The sequence below is a fragment of the Crinia signifera genome, chromosome 2, assembly GCF_055691185.1.
Source record: "Crinia signifera chromosome 2, ASM5569118v1, whole genome shotgun sequence".
NCBI lineage: Eukaryota > Metazoa > Chordata > Amphibia > Anura > Myobatrachidae > Crinia > Crinia signifera.
The window spans coordinates 82,477,820-82,494,534 of record NC_139218.1 but is presented as its reverse complement, the minus strand read 5'-3'; the positions used below and the strand labels follow the sequence as shown (position 1 = coordinate 82,494,534).

Genomic DNA, 16,715 nt, shown 5'->3' with positions numbered 1-16,715 from the left:
GGTAATTACGTAACAAAAACACGGGGGGGGGGGACATGCACAGTCAAAACAATGTACTGTAGATGCATTTGCTGTGAATGCATTATTATCCTGTGTGAGTCAAGGTCTAAATGTAGGAACTCCATAACGTAGCAGAAACCCATATAGTGGCATATTCAGATCTGATTGCTGTTGTGCGAATTCACAAGCCTATCATTTATCTGAAGACTTTGCCTGTTTACGGGTCGTAGCACACATGTGCGAGGCCAAACAGTGACAAAAAAAGGGGATTTTTGTAAGAACTTACCGTTCGAACCCCTTTCTCTGAGTCCAGTCCGGTGACACAGCTAACCTTGGGATGTAGAGGGGTCCGCCAGGAGCCAGGCACCTATGCTTCAATTCTTTGGAAGCAGGCTCCTCCCTTCTGCATCCCATCATGCTTCAGTTCAACTTCAAGAGCACACTAGGATACATAACTCAGAACAATGCCTGAACATCTTTTATAAATATATATATATATATATATATATATACACATATGCATATATCTTTCAAGGCAACATAACATTAACCATAACATGGCAACACATGAACGGTACACTTAACTGAGCGTAAGGGAGGGATCACTGTGTCACCGGACTGGACTCAGAGAAAGGGGTTCGAACGGTAAGTTCTTACAAAAATCCCCTTTTCTCTTTCGTCCAGTCCGGTGACACAGCTAACCTTGGGACGTTCACGAGCCGGTCTTTTGGGAGGGTACGCTCAGACCAACAGTTCTCATCACTGCCCGTCCAAATGAAGCGTCCTCCGACGCGAACTCATGAAACCTGTAAAATTTGGTAAAGGTATGAACCGAGGACCAGGTGGCAGCCTTACACAACTGTTCTGCCATAGCCCCATGGCGCACCGCCCAGGAGGAAGCAACCGACCTGGTGGTATGTGCATTTATCCGAAGACGGAACTGGTCGACCTGCTCTACAGTAGGCAAAAGCAATGGTAGATCTCAACCCCCGAGCGATGGTCTGCTTCGAAGCAGGCCACCCAACCTTATGCACATCATATAGCACCAAGAGCAAATCCGATTTCCGAAAGTCCTTCACCCTTTCAATGTATTATTCGCAAGGCGCGAACCACATCCAATCTCTTTAGTTTGTCCCTATTTTTAACCCCCTCTGGGGGAGAAAACACCGGAAGTACAATGTCTTGATTCAGATGAAAAGACGACACTACCTTAGGTAGAAATTTAGGGACTGTTCGCATCACAGCCCTTTCATCATGAAAAATCAAAAACGGTGACTTGCACGCCAAAACACCCAACTCAGACACTCTTCTGGCTGATGCAATGGCCAACAAAAAAGTAAGTTTCCACGTCACATACTTCAACTCCACAGAACTTAATGGTTCATAAGGAGGATTCTGTAACATGGATAAGACCAAAAAACCTAGCCACCCCTTGTAACAAGGTTTGAATCTCAGGTAGCAAGGCCGATAACTGCACCTTTAAGGATTGCAGACTAAGGCCTGATGAAAAACTATCCTGTAAAAAATTCAAAAATCTTGATAATTTGAATCTTGACGTGTGAAGATTCTGTCTCTCACACCATCTGATGTAAATCTTCCACACCCGATGGTAATTAGCTGCAGACCCCAGCTTACGAGCTCTCAGCATGGTCTGGATGACCTCATCAGAAAACCCCTTCTTTTTCAATAAGGAGGTTTCATAAGCCTCGCCGTTAAATTGAGACGACCTGGGTCCTCGTGAAGAAACGGTCCTTGGCTCAACAGATCCTGTCGATGAGGAAGCCTCCAGGAATCCTTCGACAACCTCAGTACAGTGGAGTACCAAGACCACCTGGGCTAGTCTGGAGCAATCAGAATTGCTCGTACCTTCTGACTCTTTATTTTCCTCAACACTCTTGGCCACATGGGAAAAAAGGAGGAAAGATGTATACCATCTGGAAGTCCCACTGAACTGTCATGGCATCTACTGCCCAAGCAGTGGGATCCCTCACTCTGGAACAGAATCTCTGAACCTGACGGTTCGATCCTGTCGCCATCAGGTCTATGTCCGGAAGACCCCAACGACTCACAATCTCCTGACAGATTTCTTGATAAAGGGACCATTCTCCCTCCTGAAGGGATTCCCTGCTAAGGAAGTCCGCTTCCACATTCCTGACTCCTGGAATAAATATCGCCGACAATGCTGGTACGTTTGTCTCCGCCCAGCCGAAAACCTTGGAGACTTCCGCCATCGCCATCCTACTGCGAGTCCTGCCTGGATGGTTCAAATAAGCCACTGTTGTCGCATTGTCCGATTGTATTTTCAGCGGAGACCCTTTCAGCAAGGATTCCGCTTGGAGCAATGCATTTAGAACTGCCCTCAGCTCCAAACTGTTTATGGGTAGTCTCGAATCTTCTACTAACCAAAGGCCCTGCAATCTCAGATGAAGACTTACTGCTCCCCAGCCCCTTAGACTGGTGTCGGTCGTTATGACCAGCCAATCCCAGGACCTGAGAGATCTCCCCAGTTGCAATTTCTCCACTTTCGTCCACCACAAGATGGACTCCCTGGACTCCGGTGACAGGGCTAGAACTTCCATTTTCATTCTCTTGGCCTTCCCTGACCAACAGGCTAGGATGTTCCACTGGAAAATTCTGGAATGGAACCTGGCAAACTGTAAGGTGTCGAAACTTGCCACCATCTTTCCTAGCAATCTCACACCCTGCCACCCCGATGGTGTTGGGGCCTGTAGAATTTCCAAGACCCTTAGTCAAATCTCTACCGCTTTTGACTCTGAGAGAAACACCCTGTGAAGATGTGTGTCAATGATCACCACCAAGAACCTCAAGTTCTGTGTAGGTGTCAACTGGGATTTTGGTAGATTTAAAATCCAGCACTGACTTTTCAAAACTGTGTCGCCACTTCCAGGTGAACCTGTAACAATTCTGCCGACTCTGCTTTGATAAGTAGATCGTTCCGATAAGGAATAACAATTATCCCCTTTAACCTGAGAGCTGCAGCCATGATGGACATCACCTTGGTAAATACTCTCGGAGCCTTTGCAAGTCCAATGTCTTCCCCCGATTGCAAGTGGAGTAAAGATTGTAAATCTGTGTGGATCGGGACATGGAGATATGCATCTCGAATATCCACTGACGCTAGGAACTCCCCAGACTCTATGCTCAAGAGCACTGACCTTAGAGATTCCCTTCGAAAATGATCCACCCACAGATGAGCATTTAAATAATTCAAACTTAGAATGGCCTGAAAGACCCGTCTGATTTCGGCACTAAGAAAAGTATCGAATAGAAGCCTTTTCTCCTTTCCTCTCGAGGGACAGGTATAACTACCCCTTTCTCCTCTAGAGATAAAGCAGCACCCAGAAGTGAAGCTCTGAGAGCCGCGGTTTTCGGTAAGGGAGTGGGAAGGAATCTGTGAAGGGAGTGACCCCTGAGTTTTATTCGATATCCTTCTGAAACAATCGAGAGTACCCACGGATCCTCCGTGGTCACCCTCCAACTGTCCTGAAAGTGTAGGAGGGGACCCCCTACTCTGATTCCAGAACAGGGAGTCTCCGCCTCGTCATGCAGAGGGCTTATATTCCCCCTTGGCGGTATGCTTCTTAGCAAAGGCGCCAAAGTTGGACTTAGACGCTTTACCCTGCTGGTTTGGAAACGTCCATGACCTGACTGACCTCTGCCAGTAGCTCCCCCTCTAAAGGAGGGACGAAAGGACTGCTTAAACACTCCAAACTTTGATCCAATCGCCTTTGAGGTAGTGGGGAGAAAAGTGCTCTTACCCCCGGTAACCTGTTTGATAATCTCATCCAGCTCTGAGCCAAACAAAAAACTCTCCTTTCAAAGGAATAATTTCCAGAGACTTTTTAGACTCACTGTCAGCCTCCCAGGCTACAACCAGAGAGCTCTCCTAGCAGTAACAGACGTGACCGAAACTTTGGACGCCATCTTGGCACCCTCTTCGCTAGCCTCACATATGTACTCAGCAGCACATCGTAGCTTTTCTGCCAGAGAAAAAACCTCTGCATCATGTTGGAGAAGACTCCCCAAAGTCTCTGCCCACTTGATCATGGCCTACGCCACCCAAGCCGAAGCAATGATAGGCCGCATGGTGAAACCAACACCTTCACAAACTGCCTTGAGACAGCCTTCAACCTTTTTGTCCACTGGATCTTTAACGGCCGCCCCACCCTGCACTGGCAGAGCCGTGGCCTTAGATAACCTTGCCACAGAGGAATCCACTAATGGAATTTTCTCCCAAATCTTAACATGGTCCTCAGGCATAGGATACATGTCAGCATACCTCTTTGCCATTACCAGCTTTCTCCGGAGACTTGCCAGCCTCGTCTAATAAGGCAATAATGCCTTTATTAGAGGGAAAAGATACAGGATCTTTACGGCTCCTTTTAAACACACACTGTGCAGCAGCCTTTTCCACTGCAGGCAAATCCAGAGTCTGTTTAACAGCCCAAATGAGGTCTTCAATACCAAAGGTAGAAGAATCTATATCCTCCCCCTGTGACCAACATAAATCATCTTCATCATGCAAATAATGGAGGTGCCATAGAAGAACTCTGTCTAAACATGACATCATCAGATCTTTTGTGAACTTCTCTAAAAGAGAAGACATTTTATGCACACCCTGTGCCGTGTTCTGCATAGCTTGCAGCCATATAGGGTCTCCCTGTGAAAGGGTAAAGACCCCTGAGATGAAGGTATATGACCTGGTGATCCCACCAAAGATCCCCTATGCTTATTTAAAGCCTCTGTCAAAGCCTTGACAGACTGTCCCAAAGCTACAGCCCACTCAGGCTCAGCTCCACCTGGGCTATGAGTCCGTGACCCAGAGGGTACAGCTTCACAGGAAGGGCACAATTCCCCCTGATCCAACTGTTCACAAGATAAATTTACATTTTTTGCAATGATAAAATATCTCCAGCGCTCCCCCCCAGCAACAGAACTGTACTCGTCCGCCATGTTAATATCAGAATATAACAATACTGTTTAACGTACAGACCAAATCACAGAGTAATGCACACAGTGTACTTATCTGTATCTGTTGCCAGTATTCAGCGGGGGAAGCGTTTTCCAGAGAGACTTCTCAGCAGGTCTGTCCATTTCAGCTCCGCAGCACGCACGGGAAATGGCGCCAGGATCAAAGGGAGAAGCAAAGTCTCCCATCAGTGAGGGTAACCGCCGTCTTTTGGCGCCAAACTCACACACAGGCGCTCCCACTGTGTCTCTCTACCTCCAGTAACTCCCCCTCTAGGGACCACTCGGAGTTGCCCAGAAACGCTGGGCGTCCTGTAAGAAGCTTCAACTCCCCTGGGGGATTTCAGCTTCTAAACTCTTAAAGATGGCGGCCGCCATCGCTGGGGGACCCGTCCCCAAGATCCCCTTCTATGCAAGGCGCTGGATGGGGTCCCCCGGAGCCCAGGACAGGTCTCCGCTTGATCGGAGCTCAGCGCTGTGCAGAGCGCACATTCCTCAGTGAATGTCCCTCTCTGCACACAGAACACTGACAGGACGCTTCTGTCAGCGTCCTGTTGCACTCTCAGCGTGTACTGACTTCAGCAGAAGTCACACGCTGGCAAAACCTGCATCTAAGCTAACTGTTAATAAAAAAATAAAAGCCTTTCTGACTAAAAATCCAAAGAAAAAGTGTGGCTGCTGCGCAGCCACTCAGCATTGCACCCACTCCTGTGGGCACCTAAACGAAACTGGAGCATGATGGGATGCAGAAGGGAGGAGCCTGCTTCCAAAGAATTGAAGCATAGGTGCCTGGCTCCTGGCGGACCCCTCTACATCCCAAGGTTAGCTGTGTCACCGGACTGGACGAAAGAGAAACAATGATTAATCTATTCCCAATCCCCACCCACCCCACCTCCTCCGCAGTTGACTGACACAAAGTCACTGTTCGGGGGTAGTCACCGTCCGTTTTCTGGGAGTGCCAGATTAAAAGGGCAGGCGTGCACAGACATTTTCAGGGAGGGTCAGCTCCGGCCTTGATCAGCCTGCATCTGTTGCAGAGTTGTGGAAGGGTCATATGGCGGGATAACAGGGTTTTTACCACATTTTGGCATTAACTAAAACCCGCACGCTGGGTTACCGCAACACAGGTATCACCAGCACCACATAAAAACCTATGGGCTTCTCATCGTGACCCCTGCTGCCCCGCACGGACCCCCATCGCCCCACACTGACCCCCCAAGCAGCTCCCCCCCTCACCTGTGTCTGGGCAGCCTCCTGCTGTGTTGCCCGGACCAGTGACCTACTCCTCCCTAGCCCCATACTTCCCCTTCCGTGTGCAGGGAGGAGGTGAGCCTGCAATAGCAGCCAGGGACAGCAGGGGGGAGAGAGCTACTGGAACCCGCTCATTCCCTTTGCGATACCAATCCTATATGTTAGAGCATATGCGATTAGTATTGATGCGATAGCTGGCAGGGGAGGGGGGGTGGGGGCGGTAAGGGGCGGACAATGTGCATCCCGCCCAGAGTTACACATAATTACACAGACTGGAAAAATCATTTGATGGTGAGTGAGTTTCAAATTGTTTTTCAGATCAGCGACATTTGCAAGTCATTCATAGACTTGCAGGGGGTGGGATTTCCCTCTGGGGGTGATGGCTAACTGATCACAGTCCTCTGCAAATTTGCACAGCAGAAATCAGTTCTGAATTGCGCCCATAGACTACATCACATAAACTGCTGAAAATGTCTTCCGTCCTTGTTGTTTTCAGTTCTCGTGACAATCTGGCTGTGCCATTTTGAACTAGCATATATCAAATGTGACAAGATAGATGTTTATATTGCTATTTTGGCACATGACATAAGTGACAGTGGCAGTGGATTTATGGGCTGTAGCTCTGGAGAAAGAAGGCCAGCTTTGATCAATAGCAATTAGTATTGTGACATAGTCATGGCTATATTTGAAGCTATATAATATGTGTAATTTAAGTAAGGACTGACAGCCACTGGCCTTGATCTACAGACAACAGAAATGTATTCAGGCATAATATCAGACCACCCTTCAGTTCTCCCTCGCTTTCCAGTAGTTGTTACATGCAGAGGGTATGGATCATTGGATAGACAGCAACTAGGTCGACAAGCATTAGGTCGACATCACTAGGTCGACATGCATTAAGGTCAACAAGTAGGAAGGTTGACATGACTGAAGGCCGGCATGGGTTAGGTTGACAGGATCATTAGGTCAACAATCATTAGCTCGACATGGGGGAGGTCGACAGTGAAAAGCTCGACATGGGGGGGTATCACTATTTTTGACCTGAATGTCGACACGGACACTGAAAAGTAGCACCGCGTCCCCTCGCATTGGCTTGCAGCGCTCGCCACGCTACGCTCGGCACAATATTTTATTCTCCCACTATGCCCTAGTGGATGGTAAGGCATTTTCCTGTCGGCACATGTTGGCTCAAGAAAAAAGAAAACGGTGAAAAAACCCATGTCGACCTTTTGACTGTCGACATTCCCCATGTCGACCTACTGATTGTCGACCTGATGACCCTGTTGACCTGACCCATGTCAACCTTCGGTTATGTCGACCTTCCTGCATGTCGACCTTAATGCATGTTGACCTAGTGGTTTCGGCCTAATGCTTGTTGACCTAGTGACCGTATCCCCATGCAGATACTGTATCAGCAATTTTCTGCAGATAACAGCTACACTACAGGGTTAATCCAATTAGGTGTGAGTTGCGATCTGCGAGTTTCCATTTTCAAGGACGATTCCCAATTCAAATGTATTTAGCAAAACAATTACAAACTTGCATTGCAGCAGACAGTAAACTCACACAGTTTTTGTTCACTATCCCGAGGATGTGAAAAGGATGTCAAAATCTTAATTTTAAAGGTAACACTGTACTTGCTTAAGAATCACTTAGACACCCCTCTACGGGTGCCAGATGGGTTCCCGACAGTCGGCATCCCGACAGTCATTTACCCGACGTCGGGATCCCGACTGTCAAAACTCCGACAGCCGGGTGCCCGACGGCCACTGGCTATTTTCCCTCGTGGGGGTCCACTACCCTTATAGAGGGAGAATAGAATAGGTGGCTCGCAAGGGGCTTTTTTGCGCTTGCCATGCTGTCTGACTCCGGGCAGTCGGGATCCCGACGTCGGGATAATGACTGTCGGAGTCCCGTACCACACCCACCCTCTCCCCCTGACTATTTATGCATTTGCAAGTTTTCAATTTCAGTTTAATTGGGCCATTAATTACTTGTCATTTTTGTGATAAAATAAACAAATAAACAAAGGGTCTCAAATTACCCCCAAATAAACTTTTTCATTATAATATGCATCCCAAATTTGGGATACAGTCTTTTGGTCGACCTAAAGATGGTTGACAGTCATTAGGTTGACACCACTAGGTCAACATACTGGAAGGTCATCAGGGGTCTAGGTCACATGGCACAAGGTTGACAGGTCTTGTGCCATGGGTCGACACAAGCATTAGGTTGACATGGTCTAGGTCGATAGTCAAAAGGTCGACATGGGGTTTTTCACTGTGTTGTGAGCCGACGTGCCAACAGGCGGTATTTCATGCCCTACCATCCACTAGGGCATGGTGGGAGAATATAATAGTGTGCCCGAAGCATGGCGAGCGCAGCGAACCATGCGAGGGGACGCGGAGAACTTAAAACTGTGTCCATGTCGACATTCGGGTAAAAAAACAGTGAAAAACCCCACCTAGACCTTTTGACTGTCGACCTAGACCAGCGATTTTCAACCAGTTATGCGGCGGCACACTAGTGTGCTGCGACTGGTTATCAGGTGTGCCACGGCCATTTAGCCAAAGCTGGCTGCCCCCGTGTGTGGCTTCCGTAGATCAGCCCCAGTTGCTTCCGGAGGGGGGCACGTGACCTGTGGTGACTCATAGGTCACACATGCCACATCGCCTGCCCGCCTTGAGTGCCTGCCTGACCGTGCACTGCCGATGCTCCTCTGGGTCCACCTCTTCTTCACCCGCCGCTGCTCCTCCACACACCACTGCTCCTGTGCAGCTGCTTCACGTCCACACTCCACACAGTCGTTGTGCACCAGGTATGTGTGGCAACACGAAGATGCAGGATAAGCAGGCCTGTTTGTAAAAAGGTTTTGTTAATTAATTTTAACGGAGCGTCCCAGATGCCTGCAAGATTAGAATTAATGAACAAATGTGCAATGTATGTAACTGTTATATACATTGCACATTTGTTCATTAATTATGACCTCCTCATCTATTCTCTTTCTGCTGGTTATGCAACATAAATAAAGTATTTGTACTACAGCGGGGGGCCACTGTGTTTGTTTAATTACTATGGGGCCACTGTTGGTGGTTTTTTTCCCCGTGGGTTCCTGATAGTGTGCCTTGGCAATTCTAAGGTCTCGTCTGTGTGCCGCGAGTTGGAAAAGGTTGAAAATTACTGACCTAGACCATGTCGACCTAATATTGTATCGACCTAACGACCTGTTGACCTTGTGACATGTCCACCTAGACCCCTTTCAACCTTCCAGTATGTCGACCATCTTTAGGTCGACCATACAATCCATACCCCCAAATTTAAATGGATAATATTAATTTTTTTTTTTTTTTTACAAATTTGTTTTTGTTTTGTTGCTGCAAATTACCCCCACAACTAATTTTGTTTGCATTGCTCATTGTGATTCATTCTTTAAAAAAAATACATTACAAAATCAACTAGTTGACACACTTTTTTAAAGCATTAACAGCCTTCTACATGATTATACTAACAAATGTGTCACTTTTCTCCCACGTCGCATATAGTAGAAAATTTGCAAAACTCTGCTGTGAGTACCACAAATAGGCTTTTTTAACTGGATTGGAGATGTGCAGATACAGTATGTGTGAAATATATGTGAAATCTATGTATGAAATCTATGAATTTTATATAACAAACTTGAATTAGCAGACTCGCACCTAACTGAACATCTCAGTGAGAGATGCACAAAATATCAGTCAAAAAAATGCCAGTGTCACTCACATTTGTTATATAAATAAAAAAAAAATGTAAACGATATTTCCTATATAAGGTAAACATTACAGGTCATTATGATGAATAAACATTTTGCTTGCCAATTTTTACAACAATTTTGACAAATTCACTTGGCACTCAAAAGGTTAACATAGTTTACAGTCACATGATCCAAAACAGTGTTCACTTAACACCATCTGTAATAAATTTTACAACACATTGATATAAAGGGGGATATTCAATCGCCGTCGAGCATCTCCCGTGGGGGAGATGCTCGATGGGCCCTATTCAATGCTGTCTTCCCCGACAGCATTGAACAGGGTTTCCTGGCAGAACGAGCCCGACATCTCTAGCTGTCGGGCTCGTTCTGCCGAGAACAGCCGGGAAGTGATGAGCTGCCGGCTGCATCTCGTCACTTCCCGGCCGCAACTCGCGGCCACGCCCCCCTCTCGTCCCGCTGCAGACGGGACATTGAATCCCACCTGCATGTTCTCGGTCGAGCTGACCGAGAACGGGACTGGGTCACGGCGGGCGAGCAAGCTCGTCTGCCGTGACCCGAAGATTGAATACCCCCCCTAATTCTATTTGTGGAATGGAAAAGGCCACTGTATGGTGGCTAATCCCTAGTCCCCAAATCCCATGGAATTTCCAGAATCTTAAAAATGTATTCCTAGAAATGGTTGTCCCAGACTTCTATATGTTAATGCAACTTGCACTTTAATAATCAATATTTACCGAAGAGGAGCATTTAAAATTAAAAACCAACAGGCAGTAGGTCGACGCATCAAAAAGGTTGACATGGTAAAAGTTTTTTTCATTATTTTTGTTTTAAACAGGCGTAATCATACTTTACCATTCCAGTGGGTATAGAGGGAGAATATAATAGAGAATATGTTGACATAGATAACAAAAAACCTGAAAACTTCATGTTGACCTTTCTCTATGTCGACCATTTGCTTGTCAACCCGTTGACCATGTCAACCTTTTTCATGTGTTGACTTTCTGCCTGACGACCAATAGTGGTCAAACTATTGACTGTCAACCTATGCATGTTGACCTCAAGATCTACAAATATTTTGGTCCGTATTCAAATGTTTAATCCACCGGAAGCCACTAGGAGACACCCAACTGAGCTAATGGAATATAACTCTGTAAGGGCGCTCAAACAGGACTTTCCCACCCATTCGTTTTGTTCGACTTTGCCGTTATGCATAGCTAAACCTAACCTTCAGTGCCGGATTTGTGCCTAGGCCCGTGAGGCACGGGTCTCAGGGCGGCACCAATTAAGGGCGGCAGGCAGGCTGACATTCTGTTAAATAGAGGCATGGCAGAGCGGGTGGGCAGTGGCGAGTGACGAGCGGCGCCGCCCCCGCCATGATTTATCATATGTCGGCGGCAGCGCCGCTCGTCACCCACCGCTACCCACCTGCACTGCCATGCACATTACATCACCGGTAATCTGCACGGTCCGATGGTCCTCCTGCGTGTCCGGCATTTGGCTCAGGCTCACTGCTCACTGCCGCCTGCGCCCATTGGCTACCCTATACACACAGCCTATTGGCTGCTGTGTATCCAATGGGTGGGTACAGCAGCTGAGCTGAGCGGTGCACAGTTCCCTGCGCTCAGTCAGTCACAGTGTTAGACTGTGAAGCAGCCCATACACGTTGCTATAAGTGCTGACCCGATGTGTGCTTTGAGGTGCGCGCTCCCGCGCACCTCATCGCACAGTACAAAAAGTATGTGCTTGCACATACGTTTTGTACCTAGTTCTCATCAAATCGCATCGCATTGCATGCACAACGTGTGCACATGCAATGCAATGCGATTTGATCCGTGCTAGTACAGCACGGAAAGGACGCCCACAAAGCAGCGTGTATGGGCTGCTTAAGAGAGACTGACAGAGACACCTCTAATAAAGATCCTCCAACTGCCGGCCTCCCTCCCTCCGGGTCCTCCGTACAGTGGCGGCCTGACCCCTAAATTCGCCCCTGCTAACCTTAGCAGTAGGCACGTAAAGATCCATTTAATCCATCGATTTAGATGGGAGATCGGATACCATGTGATCATTAAATACAGCCCTCTGAGTCAAGTATTCATATAACAATGGGTATTGTAGTCACCAAAGTATACTGCCAATATACCACACATTACAAGCATAGATCCACCTGTTCATCAGCAAAATGTCTCTGGATAAGTTTTAAAATGTTACTGTTATTTAGTATTTTAGAGCAAAATATCATATATTACAACATAAAACCATTTAAAATTACACAATCTTCCAAATTACATAGTGAGTGACCATATGCTTCACACAAAGCCCACCAAGGTAACTTTAATGGTTGCTATGGTATTTATTACTGCTGAATTTGTATGACCCTTAAACAAAATTCACCTGTGAATTATTACAGTCAGCCCTAAAACTGATACATTAAGAAATGCCATCATGAGGAGAAGGGACTCTGCATGGTTACAGGGTTTGCAAGGTTCAAAAAAAAGCTACATTTAGACATTTTTTTAAAACTAATTCTATTGATCCATAAAAAAAGTAAAAACCCTCAGTGAGTCTGTTGTCAATTAAATGATAATTAAGTATCTAGCTCACCACAAACGCTGGAGTAATACAACATTGCTCTGGTGCAGAGACAGCTGATCTGAAATCAGCTGCCTCCTCAATCTGAAGCTGTGTACACACGAGGCCGATTTCAGCATATATCGCTGGCAATATGGTCGCTGAGCGAACATATTGCCAGCGATTGGAGTGTGCACCAGTGATAAATCCCCGGGTGCGCGCTCCTGTTTTCAGCCCCTAATGGTCGCTGGTCAGAGGAGAATGCTCCTCCGATTAGCAACTTCCCCTGCCTCTTCTCCCGGCAGTGTGTCATTTTCATCGGGACACTGAGCATGATATTGCCCCGTGTGTACGCACCTTTAGCATCGCCGGTCTGACTCAACAGCTCTGCGCATGCGTGAATTTGGTTTTTAGGATTGCCTATGTTAATATGTAGAGAACATTATGGGAAATGCAATTGTTAAAAAATTTCAAAGAAACCGGGAAGGTCATCAGAGACATTTGTAATACAGGTTGAGTCTCCCTTATCCGTGTATTCCAAAAACCCAAATATTCCCAAAACCGTGTTTTTTTCAGAAAATTTAAAAACAAAAATTGTCCCCCACCTCATACTTACCTGGTCACCCAGTGTCCACGGCGGCCATGGGAATTCTCTTCAGCGGCATCCCTGGTCCCAAGGATGCATTGCGCGGCACGCTGTGACGACACCGGCGCACTTGCACAATGCACCCCTGGGACCGGAGATGCCACTGAAGAGGATTCCGAAGGCTGCCATGGATGCCAGGGGACACCGTGGATGTTGGGGGGGACCATTGGGGCACTGCCAGGGGACCAGGTAAGTATAAAAAAAAAATATTCCAAAAGCCGCAAAAATCCCTTCTCCAAAATGCTTGTGGTCCCAAGCATTTCGGATAAGGGATACTCAACCTGTAATGTTAAGACATGCCAGTTGGAACATAACTTTAAATAAAAAGATTGAAGAATACTTAGGGCGGGATGTACTAAAGGGAAAATGCGGTAAAACGGGGGTTTTACCGCATTTTCCTATGTACCAATACCCGTCCGCCCCGTTTTCGTCTCTGGGTGGCGATACCCTATAGAAGCCCGCCCACTGTCCGCGCACCCCCCCCCCCCCCCCCCGTCCTCCTTTGATCTCCAGCCTCCAGGATGTGACGGAGACCCCCGCAGACCACATCACAGGTATCACGGGGGTCTCCGTCACCGCAACCCGATGCTAGCCGCATATGTTAGTACATATGTGGCAGCATCGCGGCAGCTGTCAGGCGAAGGGCGGCGAAGTATATTCATACATCCCGCCCTTAGTGCTCCCACCACCAAACGTTCCCTTTAATACAGGGATTCTCAAACACTTTGATCTGGAACTCTGTCAGATATTAAAAATTATTACAGGACCCCAGCAAGTTACCACAAGGCCGCCACATGTGAGGCCAGGCTTATACCTGCTGTGAAGGCTTTGGGTATGTCAGGGAGGCAGTGGATTACAGGGAGACGTAAAGGATGACAAAAAGCCTGCCTGATGACTCCTCAGATCTCTAAGCCAGTGAAGTGAGGATTCTAAGCAACAGACAATTCATCTGATTTTTTCAGACTCCTTGGATCATTGACTGAGAGATCAAAGAAGTCATCAGCGACATGGAGTCGTGACCCCATGCTGAGATGGTTGCAACTCACTTTGGAGTTAGAACCCACAGTATGAGAACCACTGCTCTAATGTATGGAAAGGTATTTGAGGTGCAGTTATTAAATAACAAGACTAATGCTATAATTTACTTTTAATTATATTAAAGTACATGATTATGGCTACATTCCCTTTCTATGTACTCCCCTTCTGCATCCACACCGCTGCTGTATCTCATTATCCATCAGCTTTCTCAACAGCTCTATTGTTTTCTCCTTTACTTCAGTAACTTATGCAAAACAGGTTCCCTTCATTTGACTTTATAGACAAGGAAGAAGTCACACAGTGCTAGGACGGCCAGTATGGAGCGTGTTCTAGCACTGCAATCTGTTTCTCAGCCAAAACTGCGTAGGCTGGTGTGCTGTGCTGATGTAGGACGGAACCATTTTTCCCAAATGATGACCTCTTTCTTCTGATTCCATCTTGCAAAGTCTCAGACACCCTTGATATCAAAGAAAACAAGTAACACGACTCTGAATTTGTATTTTGTTTTGACATGCTTTCTTCATTTGTGGTGATGTTGGTGTTTTCCAGTGCATTGGCTGATGTTTTATCTCACAATTGCTTGGATGATCTCTGTTTCATCACAGGTAACTATCTAAAAAATGTGAATCCGCTTGAATTTGTTCCAAATTCACTTTCGGGTTTTGGTACTTGTGGAGTATCACGGCTCCCATCGTATGCCATCGTATGCCATATGTAGTGGCATACGATGGCATACGATTTTTACTGATTTTTGAGCATTTTTGCTCAAAAATCGTATGCGATCGCATCGGATGGCATACGATGCGATGGCACCCGATTACGATTTTTGAGCATATTTGCTCAAAAATCGTTTGCGATCGCATCGGATGCCATACGATGGCATGCGATGCGATGAGATGGCACCCGATTTTGCATTGAAATGCATCAGAATGCATTGAAATGTGTATTAAAGTAGTGAAATGCCCCCAAATGCCATTTTTCATAGTGCACCACCCCCACTATCAACCTCAACCCGAAGCGTGGCGAGCGCAGCGAGCCCGTGAGGGGCGGCGGTACGCGTCCTACGACCTTTTCATACCCCCACTATCCACGTCGTTGTGGAGTTGAGAATATAATAGGTATCCGCGTCCCCTCGCCACGCTTCGGGCTCGGTGGCTCGCTGCGCTCGCCACACTATTCTATTCTCAACTCCACGCCGACGTGGATAGTGGGGGTATGAAAAGGTCGTAGGACGCGTACCGCCGCCCCTCGCCGGCTCGCTGCGCTCGCCACGCTTCGGGTTGACGTTGATAGTGGGGGTGGTGCACTATGAAAAATGGCATTTGGGGGCATTTCACAAGTTTAATACACATTTCAATGCATTTCAATGCAAAATCGGGTGCGATGCAGGTCGTGGGAGCCGTGATACTCCACAAGTACCCGGGTTTTTTTCTTCTCGGCAGAAAGAAGTCTTGGAACCATCCTAGCACAAACTTTTGTCATATTAAGATCTTAGTACAAAATGTGCCTTAAGGTGCATACACACTGTTCAATTTTTTTGACAAATTTCATTCATTTTGGCCCTTTTGAACGATATTGGTCAAAATATCTTTCAGCGTGTATGCGATGAAAGACAAATGATGATGCGCATACCCGCCAGTTGTTCATCAAGAATGTTCGTCAACTGTGCATGCAGCTCAATTTGGATATCTTTCAAGAAAAGCCTATAAACTGTAGCTAGATCTTTCGTCTTTTGTCTGTCGTCAATATCTTTCCTCAACATCTTTCGTCCAGGACACTGGGTTCAATGGAAATTGGTCATCAATGTCTTTCAATGAAACTGGTCAAAAAAAATCGTAGAGTGTGTATGCACCTTTAGTTTCTTTGTCGATGTTTACCGTATCTGCTATAATTCAAGTGTTGACCGTCAATTCAAACAATTTTCATATTTTTTTTCACATGTAGATGTCACTACAATGTTTTCATCCTTTTTGGGTCCCTCATATTTGTAATGCTTTTTTTTTAGACAGGTCCATTCAACCACCTTAATCTTTTAAAAATGGAGCTAATAATCTGTCTATAAATCAACACTGCCTCCCACACATTTCTTAATATTCTAGTCAAGCAGAAATTATCCCCAGCCCTCTAATCCCTATATCTGAACCCAAGTACATCTTATAACTTTGTCCCTCATATCCAATCAGTATACACATCTGATAAATATCTCCAGAATAACCACAAAGCTCACCCAAGACACCACAGAAACCATTTGTTCATGCATTTAGAATGCGTACAATAAATCACCAGATTTCACCATAACAATTTATTTTGAATGCATCAGGCAGACTCTGATTCCTTTGAAACATACTTCTGCTGCTCCTGTTACATTGTCATAAAATATCTCCAACTTATCTCATTGCCAATTACAATAAGTTATTCAGGTTGCATCCACTGAGTGGAATTCCTGGCTTTGTGTAACAATACTTTTCCAGA

At 46.4% G+C, this 16,715-nt stretch overlaps 1 protein-coding gene across 4 annotated transcripts in view; it reads right to left on the bottom strand.

Moving 5' to 3' along the window:
- Window positions 1–16,715, bottom strand: part of MAP3K15 (mitogen-activated protein kinase kinase kinase 15) — a 249,258-nt gene that overhangs the window by 160,922 nt on the left and 71,621 nt on the right. The window lies entirely within an intron of this gene.